The sequence below is a fragment of the Bombus flavifrons genome, chromosome 5 (genome assembly GCF_040668555.2).
Source record: "Bombus flavifrons isolate JBK064 chromosome 5, iyBomFlav1_principal, whole genome shotgun sequence".
Classification (NCBI taxonomy): domain Eukaryota; kingdom Metazoa; phylum Arthropoda; class Insecta; order Hymenoptera; family Apidae; genus Bombus; species Bombus flavifrons.
The window spans coordinates 2,850,397-2,869,518 of record NC_138446.1 but is presented as its reverse complement, the minus strand read 5'-3'; the positions used below and the strand labels follow the sequence as shown (position 1 = coordinate 2,869,518).

Below are 19,122 nucleotides of genomic sequence, written 5' to 3'. Positions count from 1 at the left end.
ATTTAATTTTCTGAAATATTTCTTTAAGGTTTAGTGATCATTGTCTTCCATTTAAACAAAAATTACTTTCTTCTCAATGACCTTTCTCATAAAATTTCTACAAATAACTGTTATTTTTGGTTCCTGCACATTGCCGTGGTGTTGAAAGCATTTGGATTTCACGTACATACCGTAACGGTATACGTTCCCCACTTTCCCCACGCGATCGTATACTCTAAGCACAAGCGAATGCACACCTTCGAGAATGATGGATGACACTGCATCTGTGTTCAGATACAACCCGATCGCTTCTATGTACCAATACATTTCCAAAACGTAGCATATATTTTATTTTATATGTAGATAAGTCATACAGATATTTATGACAAGATAACTTAATAAAAAAGATTAACTTCTTGATATCAAAGTGACTTGCAGAAAACAAATATTTTAATTCTTTATTTTAGTATCTAATATTTTAATGGAATATCTTGATAGAGTTAGATAATAGGGTTTTAAAACTGTAAACACTTTCTATATGGTATACTTGTAAAATAATTTCATTTATCTACATTCCTAAAATATTACTTCGTGTTTGTGAGATAGTAGAAATTCTTTTGATTCGATCTCCTATTTTTCTTACGCGATAACATCTTCGATACAACACGATGTAATCTTTTTAGATCGGCCAAAGTAGACTTAGATCACGCTGTAAGATCTTACTTGTAGTCTGACTTTGGTTGGCAGCCGGTGATTATCCGTGAAGTGGAAAGGGGCTGATAGATGGGGGTGCTTCCCGTCGATATGCTCTACCACACGCTACTACTTTATCATCCCTCGGCACCCGACCGTCCATCATTCGCAATCACTTCCTTGCGCATTTACTCTCCGTGAGGTGAGGCGATCAATTCAAATTTCGTTTCGCTGCACATCTTCCAAGTTGCAACCATTTTCAATTTTCTGAAAGCTCCTTGACAATCAGAATCACGTAACATCCTTATTGAAATCTAACAATAATTATTGAAGCTTAGATTTACAATACTTAAATGAAACGTACGTTTGCAACATATATATACAATTTTGAAAATAATGTTTACAAGATTGATAAAACTGTCATATTTATAATCTACATAAGGATTTGATTGTTATAATGATTTATGTAAACAAACTATTTTTGGATACTAATGCAAATAAAGTTGATCATATACAGAATGGGACATAGAAATCTGACGAATAATTTAGTAAACGAATGACGAATAAATCTAAAAAATTTTTGAGGTTTAGATTTGTTTTCGTTAAAGAAGGCTGCAGGGAATTGTGTAGCAGTAGTTATAAATAAAATATATTTTGTAGTAGTCTACCTATGAAATGATATAGATGTTTTAAATCAATACGCATATTTTATTAGCATATGAAGAAGCTTAGAGCATATATACGTTACATTGTCTATATTTCAACTGTTATCTTATATATTTTTGAAACTTTGAATATATAAATACTTATTTATAATGTTTAGTTCAGTAGTTTCACCATTAAATTTTATAGATGGCGTTCTTAACTAAAATATGCTAAAACAAATGAAATTCATTTACATCAGATTGTGCCGTTGATAAATTCTGACTGCGTTGGTGACGTCTCTGTGGGAAATTATGTATATCGCTGCGAACTGACACATTAATTAACTCGGATCATTTTCTATGCTATTATTTCCTCTATTTAAGACTTCTGACACGTAAAGTGTTGTTTCAGAAATAGATGCGATGTAACTTTTACGTTTAATACCTTTATAGATTTATTCACTGCATAGTTTTGTTTAAGTATCTTCTTTATATAAGAAAGTTAAGAATAGATTAAACACTATTAAGACTTACAAAAAAGTATTTATATTGCAGCTTACATAAGTATCTTTTCTCTGATATATTTAAATCATTACAGTTAACATGATGCAGTAATAACATTAAAATGTAGCTAATTAAGTAAGAGAAACGTATTGCGATAATTTACTTAAGGTAAATATATAAGTATTTTATTAATAATTTATTTTAATTCTTTAGCATATGCAATAAAGTCGCAAAGATAAAAACATATCCGTGTATATTTCAATTTTCCATGGAATATAATTTTACTATTAGTTGCTAAATTATATAAATACTTTCTTTAAATAATATGCACTTAAAGACATATTACTTAATAAGTATATAGATATTAGCGTAAAACATTAAGAGAAAAAAGCAATATGTTAAATATTAACATATGTTAAATAATAAAATATAATAATTAAATAATAATATAATAATAAATAAAATATAATAATTATCTTACGTTGAATTATTGTAATTGATAACTATTTGATATTTCGTAAACAATATAATCAGTTGTAATCAATTTTTATACAAATAAACAAGCATGCATTAAAATTTGCTACGTAATGTGCTATGTTATGAAGGTAATAAAATATCAATTACTTATCGATAGTAATATATGTTAACAGTTAAAATTATATTGTTAACAGTAATGAATATACATATATATAAATGTAATCAATGTTTTACTTCTTCTTTAAAGAAACCTCAATTTGTTGGTTCGGAGAAATGATTAAACGATAATTTGAAATCTTTCAACAAACCTGATTCGTCAAGCTTTTGTAAAAGGCAATACCATTCTTCGACAAACCAAGCATCATTTATCTCACAGTTTCTTGTCTTCTTTCTACTCCATTTACCGTTACGTCCGGAACATTAATTTCCTCTTATAGCCGCGAAGAGTCGTGTTTATCATTAGTTCCCCGCCACTTAGTCCTGGAAAATATACATATATAAGGCTTCCTCTGACAGCAGGTTATACCTATATCGTAAGTGTAAAGCCTACATGGTACATAATAATTTTGAGCCTGGAAACCAAATGATCGAAAAAAGCGCGCAGCTGCTTGCCATAATTTCATCGAGTAAAGTATCTTCAAACGTTGCAATAACTGTCAAGAGGGGACATGGTGGAAAGCCTGATATAAGAGGTATAGGAGGTACGTCTGTTTCGATTTGTCTTGAAAACCTCTTGTTTTTATAAAAAAGTGTGTAAGTAATTACCGATTTTTCAGTTACAATTAATTCGATTTCTATTTCCTACTACGTATTATAGTAATTGCAAATGGTAAATGCAAAGCTTTAAAGTATTATGGTTTGTAATATTCCTGAAGATATATAAAATATACTTATATTGTTTTAAACTTATGGTCGAACGGTGATTTATATATATAAATGTTTTGTTTGCATGTTTTTATAGCATACCACTACAAATTGTTAGATCGTTGTAAATCTTATGGTTGCTAAGGATGACAATTTATTATGCTACATGCTACATATTTCTAGTCTTCGCTATACTTCCTGTCAGATTTTCTTTCCCTTTTCAACTTAGTTGATACGTGACCTCGTGGTGTATTAACGGTACTAAATAAATTCCACGATATAATCTATGGCAAGCCAAAGTTAATAACCCAGAGAGTTTACGATGAAGTACATCGTTAGCTTAATTTTATTCGCTGTAAGTAACGATGCGTGACTGGCTGATGGTTAGAGTTAGAAACGAGAATGTATTTAGTTGACACAGAAGTATCCAGATACATAATAGAATTTATATCCTCCTTTGTCTTATTTAATACCGATGGTGAGCGCCAATTAATTTAAAAATAACGAGGAATAATGTAATGCAATATGTTAGCAGTTTTGTGCGTGACCTGTTGAAACTCCTTGCGTTGACTAAAATTTTTAATTTTACGTTTTATTATTATCCTGTGTTCAATTTTTCTTGCGACTACTTTCAAATGTTATAGTCATGTGAATATCTTTCGCAACATAGTTTTTGGAAGAAAATGAAATTCAATTACTATGGCAAATTATGTCTCAGCTCACTTCCTGTACATTAATTAACGGAAAATGTTCAAATTCATGGTTCTTCTTCGTAAACACAATTAGTCTAATTGTCTCAAATTATACAGGGTGTCACAGGAATCGTATGATTGGTAATAGGGTGATTCTACGTGAAGAAATAAGTCAAAAGTATGGAATAGTATTTTTCGCTTTCGACAAAATCGAGTTTGTAGCCAAATAGACTTAAACTTGGCTAATTCTGAATTGAACAGAAATAAATAATAGACAATAATGTAGAATTTGTGAGATGTGTATTTGATAAAAATAAATTTGAGAACCTATCGTGCCTGCATACCAGGGCACTTCTCAATCGAAATGCGTAAGCTTTATTTTCTTATAAATGAAGCCCTAAACAGAGAAATTTGTTTCAAACTCGATTTTCTCGAAAATGAAGCGAGGTGTGAAGATATTTTATTCTATATTCTGAACTTGTTTTTTCACGTAGAATTATGTCTGTTAAAACAACCTGCATGTATTACGTGTATTTTTAAAAGTAAGTAAATATGAAATCGTGACTCTAGTATTCAAATATAATTTAAATATATAGTATTCGGAAACGCGTGCTTCCTAATGAAAGTAGTAAATATTGTACATCTACAACGACATGAATTATCATTAAATAATGAAAGTATGCTGCATCGCATCCGTTTGAATGGTTGAAACGATGCGTACGGTTGCCTCGAAGGAAGACAGCTGGTAATCCCTTGGAATAAACGTTGGAATAAACGTAGTAGCCGATAGCTGGATATGCCGCAACACTTTTCGTCCGCGTGGAAGATATTTTCGTGGTGCTCTAACGATGTGTCACGAGATCTACGAGGCTGTTTGTCGGTGAGCACAAAAATAGGCCTCACTCTGCACTCACTTCATCACTCGAACGAGCCGCGATAGCAGCAATGCGCCTCCCCTTCTTCTTGTCGTTAGACAGAACGGATGCCCGACGACTGGTTGGCTGAAAATGCTGGCGACGTCGTGCATGCCATTAGCCCAGCGTCGCGACGTTACCGTCGGATTAACCTCAGCCGAGGGTTACGCACGTGAACTTTGCGATTTCATCGAAGCTATGCGTTTTCAAAATTTTATGGTATCTTGGCGTCGCGTCGTTAGGTTCTCGCTATTTGACTACAGGAATGTTTCTCGCGGATAGATACGTCTGTGTATTTTATTTACTGAATTACTACAATTGATGTCAAGCTTTTTTTATATGTATACATATATTATCATGTTTAGAATTTATACTTAATTTTCGGTTATCATTGAATTCGTATAAAGTTCCGAAATATTATATACGTATTATAATAAATAACGAGCTAAAAGAATAACCATTTATTTTATTACATGTCTATCTAGTAGCAAAGAATTTCTGTAGGACGCTATACGAGTACGTTATTCGAACCGGTAGAATCGTTTTACATTGGTGATATTTGTTAAATCGTATGTATAAATGTCGTAATTATTCAATCTTTTGAGTCACAGCTTGGAACGATGATAAATGTCACTGGATGCCGAATAAGCGAACCAGCGACGAAGATCTAGCGCTAACTATATTCACCTTGTCAAGTCATTCTGACTTAGTAAACACCACGACAAGTAATGCCCAAGATTTTACGGTGACTTGACTTACGACAGAAGCGGCTGTTTATCACGGTGTCAGAGTGACGCTCGTGCCGTTCAAGACGATAAAACGAATGAGCTATGCGAGGAACACTCTGAGAAATGGTGTGCCGCTTTCGAGGACCTTTTGTTGCGACACTGATTTTAAATTAGAATTTATAGGGTGCCTGAAAACGTTTCGACGAGGCCACTGTATTTACTTGGAGAATCCGTTTATCAAGATAATCTCTTAGCTCTCTGCTTTCGTCAACCAAACGATATGTATAATGCTTTTCGGTATACTGTAAAGACACATTATTACCTTTTTTATCGAATAGATAATAGGGATAATCGTTGCAGAACAACAGAGACAACGGAAATGTTAATGTGATCAACGTTAATATGTATTTTATAATAGTTAAACTCTGCAGAATGTCAAATATTAATATGTTTCGAGGTATGTTCGATGCAAAATGTAAATTTCGTGATGTATTCATTTTATCGTTTACGTTTTATCATTTTTGATAGGTAATTTCTGTAAAAGAACTATTCTCTGTTAGATATAAATAAATCTTAATTCAATTATTCAACGCGTTTTCCAGAGTTTTGCTATTCAACGCGAAGTGTGAATAGAATTTACGGAGCCGTTGCGTTGGAGCTTTATTTTTGTCCACGCATATCACTCGACGATAACACAACGATCGAAACAACTGGCAGCCGTTTGGCAGCGATTTGGGTCGTGAAAATTTCAATCATGCTACACATTAGGGGCATTCAAATCATCCAGATCAGTCGTCGACGTGTTTTAAGCCGCGCATCAATCTGTTCGGTTCAATCGAGGTGCGTCGCGATGAAAAGACGAATGCTTACGCGGATAGGTGCTTTGGCGATCCGCCAACCTATGATCACTACGTTTATTCCGGCCAACTGGTTTGTGCAAGGCATCGTATCGAGGATCCGCTTTAGTCGCAGCTAGCATACGTCTCCGGCTTTTATTCTCAAACGGTTTCAGGTTTATATGTATCGTATAAAAGCTGGTTGCGTCTCAAACGAATCGTTTCTAACAAAGCGCATTTCGCATTATACCCATCGATTTGATTTGTACTAGTACGATCAGTGAAAATCCGATCGCTTCCTTTCGTCTGTATTTAATTTTGCAGTCCAGCGTATTACGTGTCAATGAACATTGGGAAAGTAATATATTTCGAAATATCGTGATTAAAATAATTATAATAGAGATTAATATAATAAATAATTATTATAACACTATAATTAATGTATTATCAAATTGATAAAATGTGAAAATGTGCCATATTTTTACAATTGTGTAATTGTTATATTAGAAAGATTGAGTGGGTATTTCGATTTCAGAGACCAATAATGCACTTAATTCAAAATTGACAACCTTGTAGTTGTGCTATTATTCTATCGGCCCGCGATGTGTATTGTACATTGTATATGAAAGATAATTATTACAAAGCACAACGTTTAATACTCTGTAAAACAATACTTAGCTGTGCGGAGAAAACATGGAATGTACAAATAGAGCTTCCGAAAATCCGTATCACTTATTTTAAAAATAATTAAAACAATATGAGAGGAATTTGAATGTTGAAAAACTGACGGATTTGTCTTCCTTTGAATATCGGCAAAGTAATTTCAAGCTATCTTTTGTTACCACGTAATTCTACTGGTCATAGTGAAATATGAGATGAAATTTGTAGGACGTATTAATGTAAACGACCTAAATATGACAGTTAACTGTTTATAGGACACAATAAATAATGGTCATTTGTTAACGCGACAACATGAACATTATATGCAAGGATCGATGTTCAGTTAGCTTAGCGTTCATTTCTCTCCATTAATCACATTCATGAAATCCAAGTGTGCCTATGTAATGGCCTATTAATAGGATATAATAGCCATTACGTTCGCTGACATGCCACTTATTGTCGGCGACTGAGTAATGCATTGATGTAGAATGTAGAATCAAACAGTTCGAAGTATCACTTTTGTATATTATTGATAAAAAATGCGCTATTACGAAGTTATGAATAATACAGTAGGAATGTATGCAGGTCATTAACAATAAGATTAAATTAAAAATGAACTGACACACTCTATACTTTCCGACTATAGCAAGATACTGGTAAATATTCACAAAAAGGGAGCCACCTCCGATTTCGATAATTTTTTAATATGGTCAAGGTCATTACTATGTTAAAGTTATTACCAAAAAAGTTTTATGATAAAATTGACTAAAGAAACACACTAAACATACATACACACACATACCACATACCACATACGAAGTACAAACCCGACTGTGCACATATTTGTATTATTCCAATACCCACGACTCACTATTCATTTAAAGTGCGATAAAATGGCGTCAAAAAATCGTACATTAACTTTTGAGAAGTCGTTGTAAAATGGAAACTTCCCTTTAAAAGGTCATCTTTATACGAATCCTAAAAATAATTTTTTAAACTCCGTAAAATTGTTTGAATTTGTAAAACTTGAAAAGAGGGAAAGTAACTTCAGTTTCTTCCTACTTCGTATTGCAGCAGAAAAGGATCTTTGGCAAAACTAAGTTGAAAGGTGTTAAACTAGAGGCTTCATCCTTTGAAATGAACCTATGTAGAAAGTCGCACGATTTTTTTCACGAGGTTACAGCAGTTTAAATATGGACGATTTTTCGGTCAAAATTTAGTAGTCCTTTAATTTTATGACGTAATGTATAAACTGTTTATCCCCTGACAATTATTTATTAATTATTATATTATGATATCAAAGAATGTAAATGTAAGCAAGTATACCAGTATGTATATACTTTGCAATACTGAATATACAATATTACTTAAATTAATGATTCTTGTCATAAATGGCCTAGCATCCTATTAAGAACATATGATTTCGGTTGAGAAAACAAAGTTAATTTACGTATAGTCTGTAGCGTGCTGTACGAGATCATCTATCTGAAGCCTAACCATACTAAATTATGTACTCTTTGAAACTATTTCTGAAAGATATTTCATTAATAGATTCATAGATCATCGAGAAGACTGAGTCAGATAGGACATCTGTATAATTAATAGTCAATTCTAAGTTCCTAATCATTGGATATAGACAAGCATCTGTCACTCTGTATTATCACGGAAACGACATAGAACACGACAAGGCGCGACACGAATTTATGTTTATGAAGTACTCAACGTATAATTTTCGAAACAAAATTCATATAAATGACGCAAGTAAAATATTAATGAAACGAAAACGAATAGGTAATATCGATTAGTTTATAGATTAGGTAAAATATTTAAATATTTAAATCGACACATACCGGGTGCGTTACGCAATTGAACAAGGTTATATCTCGAAATCGTTAAGAGATGGAAAAAAGCTGCAGAGGGAAAAATTGAGTGATATGATAAGATCTATAATTTTGCAGGTATTCATTTTTTTAATATGCAACGATGCACAGAATGAAAAGTACAATTGCTCTCTTTTCTTTATATGGGACTCTATAAGTTTCTGTTAACCATTAGATGAATTTTTCAATTTCTTACAAAAAAGTATTAAAGATACTTCAATTTTAAATTTGTAAAATTTTGGTATATAGACAACTTAAAACATATAAGAAACAAGCATATTTGCTTTATCTTTTATGCACTAAATTTTATGAAATTGAAATTTAAATATGTTTTGAGCCAAGCAGTTTTCGACTCAAGTACCTTAATACATTTTTGTAGAGAATTAAGAAGTGTATCGAATAGTTAATAAAAACCTACAGAACAGCTATTATAAACTTCTATTTAATAAAAGAGTGCAATTACTCTTCCCGTTGCATTGTTACGTAGTGAAAAAAAGTGAGCACTTACGAATATAGATTTTGTCATACCATTCAACCTTTTCCTCCATAGCCTTTTTTGGGTTTCTTATCGGCTTTGAGGTATAACCCGGCTCAAATATGTATCGCAACCTGTATAATGCTTATCGCGAAATATCGTTTTTTTCGTTTGCTTCATCGTAAAATCTAAATGCACCTGAGAATGATAGAATGACACGACACATCTTTGAAGTTCCTTCTTGTGGCCTTATCGGGTCTCCGCTTTTCTCAGTGCTTCTATTCCAGCGTCAAAAATAACTTTAGCCAACAAGCTGCAAACACGTTATGCATTCGAAATGCAGTATCGAGATCGCGATAAATTTTTTCGGCTAGTAGATGCCGCTGAGGGTGGCGGGTGTATCTTCTTTCAGAAAATTGTACGGCCGCTCGTAAAGATAAGTACTTAATTCCCTGTTTTACACGAAATTGTTTTTCTCCGCAAAAGAGTCCATTTCGCCTTATGAATCACTCAACGAACTATATGCAACGCGTAAGTAAAACTCAACACCATCGTAAAAAGCTGTTTGTTGCTCACCAACACTAGGTTGTGAAATTCGACGAGCTCTATGATCTGTCTTCTTTCCGCCCAAGGCTATAATTTTAAACGTTTAATATTTTATTTGAGAAATTTCTGCACTTACTCAGAAACGATCAGTTTTATGTAATCAGTTCCATAACTTATCGTGCAAATGTTTCTCTTAATTTTTAATATATTAAGTAAAAAGTTAAAATATATATATTATACTATCGAAATTAATAGTATTTTCACAAATAATGCATATTGAAGATACAGACATATATCAGCTGTAAGTCTTGCATTTAAATAATATTCTATAGTCTTGAGGAATATTCTACTCGCTTGTATATGTATACCGATTGGAGTATTAACTTTTATCATGAATATTTCTGTTATTCTCAGAGATATAGAGAAATTTTACTTGTGAAAGTTGTAGTCGGAGGGTCCAGAATATGGTAGTAATAATTTTTGTGGAGGTGAAGAATTTTCGAAGATTTCACGGTCACTTACATGTTTTTAAATTGCCTGTCGTACTGTTTTATTACTGGTAGAATAGAGAATATTTAGATCATTTCAACGACCCCTAATACATATTATGCTGTTTATATCCATTTACATTATTGTAGTTAGGTGAAATTTGAGTTTAACAACGTCATATTTCTACTGACAATAGCATCTATATTTAAGTTTAAAAATTGTTATATGTATACTCTTAACATATATGTCAGCATTAGTTCATTAAAATTGAAATTCCGTACAAATTTCAAATTGTAGTCTGCTTCATATTCTCTTTGACTTATTTCATATTCTTCACATTCTGTTTCACTTACAGTGTATTGGTTAGCAGAAGTTGCTAGTTGTTGAGAGGAAAAAATGTTGAAACTTGAAAAATGTTAATTTCTTATGCGTTAATGAGAATACTGTAGAGTGGTGAGACTGTAAGAAAGCGTGCAGAATATTTCTACACAGGTTATTTCCCGCAGGGTTTTGAAATGCTTCCCCGTAAAACCGGCAATCAGTCAGTGACTAATGCTACAAGACTACGGTAGAAAGGCCTCAGTTCTTTGACGCGAGTACGCATAGAAATAAAGTGTCGATGGAAACGATGCTTGGCGTTGCACCGAGACATTAATAGCCTTTAGACACGGAGTATTTTATTGCCGGTAACCTTTCAGTACATGCAATCCAGCAGTTCTGCAGCGTTGGCAACCGTTACCGTCAGAAGGTGCACAGTTCCTTAGAGGGAAACGTCGGACGATGCATACTTAATGAGCGGTTCAATACCACGGTTTCTTAATGCACGTCGATTGGAGCAATTAATTATTATGCTCGACACACGTGAAATAAATGTTTGACGTCGGTATAAAATTCATCTAAATCACTCACGATTGATTTCTATGCGTCACGCATCGCCAATGATACTACATCATTTGAGATTTACCACTTTCGGTATATAGAAATTAAATGTTTATTCGATTACTAGATGCAAACCATTCTTTCCTCGTGTTTATCCTCCATTAAAATATGTAAAATACCAATGTATCAGGTATGATGAAACTTGTATAATTACTTACACTTTTATAAATATTATTATAATTTTGTAGAAAATGCTGTTTTAATTCTACGTTACTTTATACTGTATATTCAACAAATTGATAATCTGTAAAATTTATATTTTTTAGTTCTATAAATATTTTAAAGCAACATACATATAAACGAAAATATAATGAAAAATAATGATATCGTATTAAAAATTGTATGTAAATGATACATAACTAATAGAGTCAAGAGGAACAATATAAAGAATTTTGAAACTTAAAATAAAGGTAATCATGCCGTATTTTTATTCAACGTTTGTATCAATTGAATCATTTAAGGCATAATAATTATCATGTATATATTTACTTAGCGAAATGATTGAAAGTAAAGAAAGAACCTACACATTGTCGATGTCAATCTCTTTACATTAAATCCTGATTTTCTATATCATGTCTTTGTTTTTATTATACGATGTGTAAAATTCCAGTTGTGGAGTTGAACTTTGGAAATAATACTTGATGAAATGAACTTTGGATATAATTATTTCTTAAAATGAATTCAAGTTTATCGAGCACAATATCTTCGAGCATCTGTTGCAATAGGAAAGGCAGTGAGAGAATATTCTTGCAAATATGTACATATATCATTCATTGAATTATAGACTCTATTCATAAATAAATATAAAGTGATATTTTGTATCAAGCCATCGATTTAACGTCTTTTTCCATTTATCAGCTTTAAAGGATTAAAAAAATATATGATCGATTGACATAAAGGTAAATTTTATCTGCGCCAATTAATTTGTAAAATCAGTACAGATGGTTCTTCACTGTAAAACATATTTTGATATAGCTGTATAACATTATATAAAGAATACATTACGATATCTTACATTATTAACAAGGAAGCAATTACTATGATACGTGTGGAATTAACAATGTATTCTGTCCATTAAGGTAACAATAATTTATGTTCGCTTGTTCACGTAAAGATTGAAAATATGATCTACATGAAATCGTTACTCGCAGCATAGAGACGTTACAAAGCGATAATTATATGTCAGATGGTAAGTAACTCTAGTTTTATAACCAACGATAAGGTATTCCATGATAGCGATAAGTTAAACACATGGAAGGCGAAGTAATCGGTGTAGATTTGATTTTTCTGTTTCTATGTTCTTCTTCTTTCTTGACTATTTTTCAAATTACAAGAAATAGTTATATTTATGTTGCAAACTTGAATTAAATCGCGTTTCCGATGCTTGTTTGAAAACAAAATTCCTAACTATGTATAAAATGACACGGGACTTTCCGATTCCCTTTGTTACATGTTGAAGAAGATACCTACATATTTCTATATTTTAACTTTTTCCATAAATTTAGATACTCTACATATTACGCAATATTTGATACTTAAGAGATATTAAGATATTACGAACATCGATAAGTTAAAACCAGTAACGTAATTGCAAGGCTTGAATTGGTGATCAATGATAAAATCATCTTTTTTCGTTCTGTATAAATATTTAATTAGAAATGTTTGCACTATGTCGAAATAATAAAAATTTACATGCAGTAGTGTAGAGTGACGTTTTGTTGTTGCTTCAAATGTAAGGCGGAAATACTTAATTACATGGTTGCAAGTATATTACATATATACGTATAGCATATAGTACCTTTAATTAAAACCTGTCTTTGCAGCTCGTTATTTGCTATTATCATTTTGTATTGTTGTAAAATATTTTATGTGACGTGTCTTATATTTTACACTCTATTAATTCTTAAAAGATAGCTTGTCTTGTATTACATGACTCATAATGATATATCTGCCCGATATGTGCTAAAAGCAGTAATTCATTTCCACAATTGTTTTTTTTCTCTTGAAAATCTTCATTAAGCACACCAGTTTTCTCGTATACGAGAACTATAAATAAATAGATCATCATACATTTATGCTGCCAACCATGACAGGAATTATGAATAAATTTTAAAATAACCTGTTATTAACTACTATTAATCACTGGCTTCCGTGACGTCGATTCATTCGTACTAACATAATTGCACAAGGAATACATTTAACGGAAAGATAAAGATCGAGAAACATTACATAATGTTCATTATTTTCACCATAATTCCTTTATATTATTAGAATTCTATTCTTCTTTGTGATCAAAAAGTTAAAACGCGAAGAATTCCTTCTGTGAATTAGTTATTATTTATCGTGATTGAGGTTTCTGTAGTACTCATATATATGTTATTGTAATTTATATTGTTATATCAATAAATTAAATACAAAAACGAACAGTTTCAATAGTCGCATGTAAAACAAATAAAATAATCGCATAGAGGAAAACAGAATTGTTTTTTTTGTTTATAAATCATTATAATAGAAAGGAAAATATATATGCATAAATAATTAGATGGTATTATAATGTAAAAATGAAGATAAAATCATATTAGACGGTAGTGTATATATAAGATGTTCAAGTTGTATGTTCATTTCTAATAACATCATATAACACACTTTTACAAATACGATTCGTAAATGAAATAACCTTCACATATTTCTGTAAACTACGTTACAACATCATATCGTACGTGGTTTGTAGTATAAGCTGGAGATTATCACACGCATGAAGTTAGTGCTAAACTCTGGGTAACAACTAATCTACAGTCTGGGATAATGTGCCAGGTTAGACCTGCATACAAGTTGCTTCATGAAACAGATACATGTATATACAAGGTCTAATCCAGTTCATACATATAACGGATACCTTGCTTTGAAAAACTAATTTTTCAATATTACTCGTAGGAATATTCAACTTCGTTCAAGGTCTATTTAATTTTATTTTATCTGCATATATATCAAACACATGTACCTATCTGACTTTTTAATGTTTCCTCAAGAAAACGATTTCATTATAGAATTGCAAATGTACCCGTATAAAATTAATACAACTTACATAATTATTATGATATCGAATTATGAATAATAATCAGTGTAGTTTTTAATTATATGTAGATATTTATACACAAGTTATATGTTAATTAATAGGAATTTAGAAATTTGTAGCTGATAATACCAGTAATATTTGATGTTAGAGTTATTTATTTCCATACTCCAGTACTGTCCCAATTTCTGAAAAAATAACATTTAGAAACAATAAACACAATACAATAAAAAAATAAAGCTTACAAAATCCTCAAAATTTAACGTAATAAAATGTGCATACTGCCATTTATTGTTGCTTATTCATATGCATACCGTATCCTAAACTTTATAAAAAGAGTTTTCATGTAACAATTCATAAATATTTTTGAACCAAATGTAACATTGCGAATTAACATTTGTACGAATATTTAAGAACGTAAATAAATTGGATATAGTAATTCGAAGCATTATTTGTAATATTTTCATTGACAACTTTTACTGTTCCTAAAACTATGATTTCAAAATTCACAGAAGCATGTAATTAATATCAGATGCTATAGTAATTACTAAAGATAAAAAATAGAAGCTATATTAATTATAAATTATGAAAGATTACTACTGTTAAAAACCTAATTGATTTCACAATAGATACCTTGACAGAATTTTATTTTCTAAACAATACTCTTCTAGATACAGTGTATTTGTTCTTGCCAACATTGATGTATTACATATGGCCATTAATGGTGAAAATGTCACAAAGAGATTTATCGAACGTTATTTACCATTATTGTTTGATATAGTTGTCGTGGACAGATAGTGTCGATGGTATCACGACGAAAACCTCGTGGCTCCATCACTCATTTCGTTCTATGCGTCATACGTGTTACAAAATCTTTCGTAAACATTTATCCTCGTAACATGGCGGTTTTTCCGATTGGAAATTTTATTACTATTAATTAGAAATGCCTGTTACTGATTAAAAATACCTATATCTAAAGAGATAGAAATTTCAGTATGAATATATTACAATAATTAGACATACAACAACTACATTGGTGTGTTGCTATTACCAAGAATGACTTAGTAATATAAAAGCAATTGAATACATTAAGTAGTTTTGAGGAATCTGTGGTATGGTATTATGCTCAACTATAGTAATCTTTATGTTTTCATAATACAATACTTTTGCATATTAATCATATTTTACAATTTATTATAAATTATCATAAAATTTTTACGGATTCAACAATTATAATTTCTTAACATTGAAAAAAGATATACAAATACAAAAAATAAAAGATACAAAAATTGTATTTCAGATTACATATGTAGGAAGACTCAGGATTCATATACCAAACGATGCCAACATAATCTACAAGTAGGAACAGCAAAAAATATTATATTAAATATAGCTGCATAAATGATCTATGAAATCGCATCAGTAGAAATAGGAAATAATAACGGAGTAGTATTTCGACCGATACAATGGTTAACTAATTATGTGTTTTGATCTCTTGGATCTATAAGTCGTTAAAGAGGAAATTTTGGGGCCATAAAATCATATATTGTGACACTAAATTTTTACTTCTAGGGCACTATATAAGAAAAGTCTTGACGTGGCGAGCGAGGGTTAACCCTACAGGACGCACGTTAAGCTTAACAGGTCTATGCCCCTATGTTTTATGTTGTCAAATATACATTTTTTTAATTATACCCTTTTACTACAGTACTTTGAATTGTTAATATTAATAAAAATATATACATCTTTGAATCTTGATGATTATTTTCCACATGAAAGTTGATGAAATAATAATTACACTGAGGAGAAACTTGGAACTGGCAGGGCCTGCCAGGTCCAAGGTACACACTGTAGGATTAAAGAGTACGGCCACTGGAATGGTAGAACATCAAACATAGTCCGATAGATTCAACATTTTATCGATATCAATTAGTGTTCGTAAAAATTCTGAAATAACATTAGAGTGAGCGTGATTAATCTATTTCCATGATGTATCGAATGAAAAAGGAGTATATTACTATCTCGTTTTCCTATTATAACTTTTTAATAATATATATAGTATTATTTATATATATTATATACATACTATATTTATAAATAATATATATTATTTTAATAATACACAATAAGGCATTTATGAACTTGCATACACAATATTTTATTTTTTATTTTTATTTATAGGATATGTTAACACGGTTTAACGAGAAAGACTTGAGATATCTTATGTATAACAATTACTTATTCATAATAATATTAAATATGTTAGTCATATCAAAACACTAGATCAGAGGATTCGTTCATTATCTTTGTTGTGTTGCTTCAAAACCATAATTTATTAAAATATCAATTAAAGTTTCTCCTGAATCAATTCTCTTTTGGCATGGACGACTTAATATTTTTCTGTATGGAATAATGACATGAACATATAAGGGAATGTGATTCTATTTTTGAAAAACATACTTTATTTAGCGAGTATTTTACGTATCCACTTGCAAAAAATCTAATAGCACCAAGTCGTATCTTCGATGTCGTTCAATTTTTGTTTGGAAAGTTACATCATATAGTAAGTAATTTTGTAATATTTTGAAATCATGAAGTTAAGTGCTTCATTATTGTATTTGGGGTAAGCTACCTCGTGTGCTAAGGAATAATTTGCTGCGTTCTCATTAATATCATGGTATTTACTTTTCATCTGGCTGCAAAATGTAAACATATTGCAAATACATAATGTCAATGTAAAAGGCAATAGAATTTTAACACCATGTGAGGAGAATGGTAGAATTACAACTCATAGTTCCTTTGACAAGTTCGGTCTTCGTGATGAGTAAAATAGAATGCAACCAAACAAATTGGATCTTGAATTTTAATGTCAAGAACAATTTTGCGACAACTTTTTAAACAGATTTCTATTAATTTAAAAGCGTAGAATTCTGCTGCGGTGATCGTGACACTACCTGTCCTTGCATCCAGTATTTACATTTGTCTAATTAATTCATTTAACTAGCAAACAAATTAAATACGCATTTAATTTTCCTTATAAACAATTTGCATTACAGCATTGAAAATCCATAATAAGATATTTACAAGTAGGTAGCTGAGGTGTAATGATTGCAGGATTCAACGAATGATAAAGCTCTTCTATCGATAGAGTGTAAATTTATTTGAAACTTATACAAATTGGTGTTCATTAATAAATATCGAAGGAACAAAAAGGAAAAAGGGAATAATGAAACTCGCGAGAGTCGAACGATAATCTGATGTTGCGTAGATGGAGAAAGAGAAAGGTTCGGTGTCTCCATTTAGGCGTGTAATAAAACACGTACAACGAGAAAAGGTACAACGAAAATGGCATCAACACGAAAAACTCGTTGACGGGAGCCCTAGTTTCGTCGTGTTGCGCCGTGCGATAAATTAATGGTCGGTCATCATTGCGTTCATACGTGCTTGTACAGGCATGCGGACACATCGTAACGCATCATTTGTCTTCTCATTATAAATGTGAGCCACCGCTCTACCGCACCGTGACAGTCGGCCAAAATAAATTGCCATGCGTTACGTTTGTACTTTCATTTTATATTTAAAATGACTACACCGGAGAAGGCTCGTGCGGCCCTACCGCCCAGAGACAAATTGCTCATTTGCATAATGCCGTTATTTATTAATGATTGCGATACAGGTACTTCTGATGCTGTATAAATATTCACCTGCGGCGTCCGCCAATCGACAACCTTCTAATTCGACACTTGTTTGCCGTTCTCCACTGAACAATTTATATATGCTTCGTATCTGATATTATTTCAAGCCGTAAAACGAGTATGTATTATCAACCCTTTTGAAATTAATTCTTGTGTTCGAAATTCCGTGTAACGAATTTGCCCGGACATTTCGACGAACATCATTTTGCAATTATTTACTTTATCGCTACATTAAATTGACAGATTAATAATATACCGATTTGGTATATTATTGTAACTTTAAATGCGCGATTTAGATAAGAAATATAAAAGAAGATCGCTACTTTTTTATTATCTTCGCATACTATAACAATATTCAATATTATAACAATATTTATGACGTATCACACATCATCAAATTAACTATTCGACTTATAATTATTAGTTTTCAGTATTAATCTCCAGGTAGTATTTATCTTTACAACTGCCTTTTAATTGCTATCTACTGAAAAAATTGTCAATTTTTATATTTAATAAATTTTCTTATCTTTATATGAATATTGTATTGTTAATTGCTAAAAAAATACGTATTTTTATTGTAAATTTTTGTGTTGACAATTATAATTCTCTTATTGCTACTTACACATATGATTCTTAATTAGGAACTCCGTACCCACACATATTATTGGCTACTACTTATGATCAACAAAAAGTTGATTAGCTTGGTATTTAGTTGTAATTATTTATTTTTAGTGCGCTGCATATGATTTCATTGGAAACGTAGTTAGACTATTACAACACGTTGAAGAAAGTTTTTTTAATATCTGTATATGGATCGTCGCATTTTGCACTTTATGCACGAATGCTTGCAATTAAAAAAATGAATAGTCATGCTTGGTAGTTAAATAGCAATCGTGATCAGTTTAATGCGACAAATTTACCATATAACTAATTGTAATTTGCAAATCCCGTATGATGCCTTAAGATTATAGTAGGTACTTTATATGCAAAGCAGAGGATTCATGTTAATTTTCAGTAAGTGTTTAAAGAAGTAA

General features: G+C 31.2%; 1 long non-coding RNA gene across 1 annotated transcript; it reads right to left on the bottom strand.

Annotated features, from left to right (window-relative positions):
* Positions 1–417: 417 nt before the first annotated feature.
* On the bottom strand, positions 418–4,833 carry LOC138180181 (uncharacterized). The gene is made up of 3 exons (XR_011173223.1): positions 4,575–4,833; positions 2,606–2,777; positions 418–939 (listed from the first exon to the last, which is right to left on the bottom strand). It is a non-coding gene; the product is annotated as an uncharacterized LOC138180181 (long non-coding RNA).
* Between the last annotated feature and the right edge of the window lie 14,289 nt (positions 4,834–19,122).